Source organism: Brassica oleracea, chromosome C4 (assembly GCF_000695525.1).
Source record: "Brassica oleracea var. oleracea cultivar TO1000 chromosome C4, BOL, whole genome shotgun sequence".
NCBI classification, from domain to species: domain Eukaryota; kingdom Viridiplantae; phylum Streptophyta; class Magnoliopsida; order Brassicales; family Brassicaceae; genus Brassica; species Brassica oleracea.
The window spans coordinates 9,417,554-9,422,972 of record NC_027751.1 but is presented as its reverse complement, the minus strand read 5'-3'; positions in this window follow the sequence as shown (position 1 = coordinate 9,422,972).

Below are 5,419 nucleotides of genomic sequence, written 5' to 3'. Positions count from 1 at the left end.
TAAATAATATAGGCGGTATTCCGGCCATTATAACATAATATAAATAATATTAGAGGCGGTATACCGACCATTATAACAGGGTATAAATGATACAAATAAATTTTACCGAATCGCAGAGTGATCGTGCTGATAACGTGTTATAAAAAGAACTGGAATTTATTTGTATCGCAGGAATTTAAATAAGGGCAAAATTTTATACCCGTAGAAAGAAACAACACTGATACAGAGAGAGAATAGAATAGAAGTGTTTTTAGGTGTGCATTATAAACGAACGCAAACGTTCGTATATATAGAAGAAAATTTACTGTGCAAATAGTGCAGCGAGACCCACATCTTTAATTATTTCAAACATTACGGTGGCCGCTTTTGTTTACTTTCGTAACACTCTCCAACTTTATATTTATTCTCTTCATTTTTCTTTTTACTTTTGTCGTAAAAGGGTAAATAGCTGAAAGCGATATTTTGGGGGTGGGTTACACGCTTTTGATTATCTGATGGGCTGGTCCACAAAAAAAAAGTTATCTGATGGGCTTTCTGGTAAACGGACTTTGAAGTTATTAGGCCTGTGATTTGAAGTTAATTGGCCATGCAAAAAATGAGAATGGGAAAGCTCATTTATCATCTCAAGTGGTTTCTTGCTAAGGGAAATAACATTTTGAAAGACAAAATTTTACGAATAATTAAAATAAGATAGTTCGGCAGAAGCTTTCAGTTATCAGGTCAAGCCGTCGAGAGAAAAGAAGAAGAAAATTCCAGGTCGTCTGATCTCCCTTTGTGGTTGGCGATGCTCTTCACCGTCGCTATATGGGGGAGATTCTCCTCTTTCTCTTTAGTTTAATCTAGGTTTTTATGGTTTATGGTGGTTTAGGTGAAGGTCGTTCTTCTCAAGTCGAGGGTTGCTTTAGATTTGCGTTATGGTTCTTCTGTTTCTCTTCGGTTGCTTGCACCTATGGTCAATTCTTTTTTCGCCTTGTTCCAGTTTTTTGAATTCGTCGGTGTAAAGTATATTTGCTGTGGAGGAATCTACTAGACCTCTCCTTTATCCACCATGGATTGGGCGAGCATTTCGAGACGAAGCAGTAAGTTTGATTTGTAGGCTTTCTCTTGCGAGGAGGTGACCAGTTTTAGCTCTGTAGATCGCTATTCTGCCTAACGAGTGTCCGCGTGTAAGACCTGTAAATCTTCGCCGATGTTTTTCCCTTTAGCATTTCAAGTTCTTGTGTCTTTGAGCCTGGGTGTTTGGTTTTGACTTGGTTTTGCCTTTGCTCCGGTTTGCAACAGTCTCTGGTGTTGATGTAAGTTTATCCTCGCACATGCTTGTCCCGATGGTGCGCCTGTTTTGGCTTGGTGGTGTACCCTTCAGGGTTGGGTTTGCCTAAGTCATTGATTCTTTGGTTATCTTCGGTCTCATGTTTCTCAGGAGTGTCTGCGAGTTATGATCAGTCTATCAGTCCCAGCTTTAGACCTGTGGCTCTCTAATGTTTTTTTCTCGTATTATCCTACCTCATTGTTATTGTCTCCCTCTTTTGGGCTATTGCTTCCGGAGATATTATCATTTTCTGCCGGCTTTTGTAATCCACGATGTGTTCTGTTATGAAAGATTATAAAATTTTGAGTAAAAAAAAATTAAAATAAGATAGTTCACTAGAACTTTATTTAAATTAGCAATCATAAAAAGCGAAAAAGGAGAGTTTCTCAATCCCTCTAGAGATGCTTTAATATTTGCATTGTTTTTACATAAATTATCTATATTATTAAAAGAGAAAGAGAAATACAAAAATAAAATATCTCTTATGATAAAACCGAACCGCACCAAACCGAACCGAAATAAGAATCCTAAGCAACCAAAAGATATAAGCATCTCACACAAGACAACTACCTAAAACACAAAACATAAAGTGACTAAGTATTATAACACTACTTTATAAGTCATTATAAATGTAAAAATTGTAATATATACCTCAAAAATATTACTACTTCCAAGAATAGGCAAGTCTTGTTTACTATAAACTTCATCTCTGGGTTCTATCATGTTTGACACAGTCAATGGTGATTTTGGTGTTTCTGTTTTCAATATAAAGCATGAAGCTAATAAGCTTATACAACTATTTATAAGTCCTTGTAAATATAAAATTGTAATAAATATCACAAGGATTTTGCTACTTCAAGCAATCAGGAAGTCTTGAGTACTAGAAACTTCATCTCGTAATTGTATCATGTTTCACACAATCAAAAGTGATCTATAAAAAAATGAAACCAATGATTGGTATACAATGATTTTGTAAGACTTTTTGAAAATGTAAAATGAGTCTTATTATACCTTAAAGGATTTACTGCAACCACCTTTGTTTGCACAATCAAAGGGAGTGTGTACATATCCTTTTGTAACATGAAAACATGAAACTAGTAACTGTGGCAAAGTAAATAATAAGACCTTAAAAATAAAACATGACCAATGAGTTTACATTAGAAATTGTCTGCTCATAAAGGAGGTCACTTGGTTATCATTTCTAATAAAAACTGGAAAAACATATTTTGTAACAAAGATAAATTTTGATGGTGAAGTGTAGCTGAGCTTTCTAGTGTCATCTATTGCAAAATCTAGAACTACCCCAATCAATTCTTTGTAGGATATATCTTCATGAATAGCACTAATTGAACATCTTTTATTTCATCAACAGTGAAACTTCATTCAGTGAATTCTATTCATTAATTTCACTACAAGAAAACATAACATTAACGACGGCGAAATTCGTAGTAAGTTTGTCGTAAAATAGACTTTACAAGAAATTAGCGAGGAACACATTTCGTCGTTATCCGTTCGTCGTAACGCATTTTTCCTCGCTAATTCGTCGTAAATTAGCGAGAAACACATTTCGTCGTAAAGACGAAGAAAATTATTCGTCGTAAAAACCACGTAGACTTTCCACGTAAGGAGGACGTTACATTTCCTCGTAAATACCTCGAAAGTAATTCCTCGTAAATTACACGTAAACCCTTCCACGTAAAATACTCGTTAAGCTTTCCTCGTAGTGCTGACGTAAAATTTAACTTCCTCGTAAACTTTCCACGTAATGTAGTCGTAATTTAGCTATGATTTTACTTCAATTTTTTATTTTCCAGAATTAAAAAATATAATAAAAATTATTTAATTTATTAATAAAGATATAATTTAAAAAAAAAACGTAAATACGAAAATATTTTATACATAAATAAGTAAAAATTTGTTGTACCTTCGTCCACCATTGATATCAACTACACTGAATTTGTTAAACCGAACACCTCTGTTGACGAAGAGGTCGAACCATTCACATTTGACGAGGACGCATTTCAGCTTCAATAACCCTGAGAAATCTTCTTCAATAACCCTGAGAAATCTTCTTCAATAATCTCCTGCAATATCCCGTAGAAATCTGTTTCACCTTTCACACATATTCCATAGTTACTGGTCGCCCGCTGTCTACCATACTCATATTTGTGAAAAGTATAGCCTCATGTGAAATACATCTGTGATGTGGTGACCTTTGCAAGTGGAGCTTGAATTACTTCGTGATACCACGTAGGGTAATCTGCGTCGTCGTCATAATCAACCTGCAAAAATAAAGAGAACGTTGAAATACAGATCATGTATGAAGAAATAGTTTGATCGATCAACCTGCAAAAATTAAGAGTTTGAGTTAATACCTGATTCTTCAACCACTTAATAAAGTGTTAATATTTTCTTCTATCTACGTCACTTGTGGGTATACCTGAGAATGTTTCTTCGACTTGAGAAACAAATAGGCTGTAAAATCACATATTTTTTAATTAATCTTTGGAAATTATATAATTTATGCTTATATATGTTTAGAATTTTCCATAAAATATTTTATCTTTCAAAATGACACATCAATGGATCCTCGCAATTGAGTAGAATATAGGTGTGTGCACTATGAGCGTCTTCTTCACTCGACCACCAAACCTCTTTCGATTTCCCACTGATTCGCCCAATCTGGCTAAAGATGTTTGGAACACCAGCAACTGCATATGTTGCGCGACACCACCATCATCATATCTTCTTGGAGCTATTTTCCGAGTACGTACTTTTGATGCAAAGTAGTACGATGTAAAGTGAGAAGTTTCTTCCGTCAAACTTTCAGCAATTATAGAACCTTCAACTTTGGCGAGTTTTTTTGCTTTTCCCTTCAAATATTTTATGGCTCACTCATACTGATACATCCATCTGTAATGTACAGGTCCACGAATCAATGCCTCATATGGGAGGTGGACAGCTAGATGCTCCATGACGTCAAAAAATCCCGGAGGAAATATCTTTTTCAAGTTGGACAATAAGATGGGAATTTTCTTGTGAAGTTGTTCCACGACTTCTTCTCTAAGAGTGCGTGTGCTCAGATCCCTGAAAATGCTCCAATGCCTAGTATATTCCAAAAATAATCAAACACATTAGTAGTCATATATTATTGCAAACTAAATCATTATAAAATTAATGCGTTATAATATACTACCTGCATGTGCTTCATGTACTTTTGTTGGAAGTAGCTCCGCAAATGCAAAGGGAAGTAGTCGTTGCATAAAGACATGACAATCATGACTCTTCATCCCATAGAACTTTTGACCATTTTCAACACATCTAGAGAGATTTGAAACATACCCATCGGGGAACTTTACTTCTGATGCCACCCAGTGGAACAACACTGACTTTTTTTCTGAAGACAATCTGAATATCGGAACAGGAACTTGTCCATTGCTTTTTACATGTAACTCACTTCTTGAGCAAATATCTAGCAAGTCCATCCTCGATTTTATGTTGTCTTTTGTCTTCCCTGGGACATTCAATATTGTATTCAAGATGTTCTCAAAGAAAATTTTCTCTATATGCATCACATCGAGGTTAAACTTGTCCATTGCTTTTTACATGTAACTCACTTCTTGAGCAAATATCTAGCAAGTCCATCCTCGATTTTATGTTGTCTTTTGTCTTCCCTGGGACATTCAATATTGTATTCAAGATGTTCTCAAAGAAAATTTTCTCTATATGCATCACATCGAGGTTATGGCGCAGAAGAAGATCCTCCCAATATGGCAACTCCCAAAATATACTCTTCTTATGCCAGTTGTGCCGAACACCGTAAAAATCAGGCATATTACCGGTGACATGCCAATTACCACCACAACGAACTGTTTCGTTAGCTCTGTAGTAATCGATTTGCGCTTCAATTTGTTCTCCAGTTAGATATGGAGGTGGAGTGTCTCTCACAACCCTTTTGTGCCTAAAAAATTTCTTGTTTCTTCGGTACGGATGTCCAACGGGAAGAAATCGACGGTGACAATCGAACCAACTTGTCTTTCTACCATTATTTAGTTGAAACGCATCTGTCGTTCCATTACAATATGGACAAGCTAATCTCCCATGTGTAGT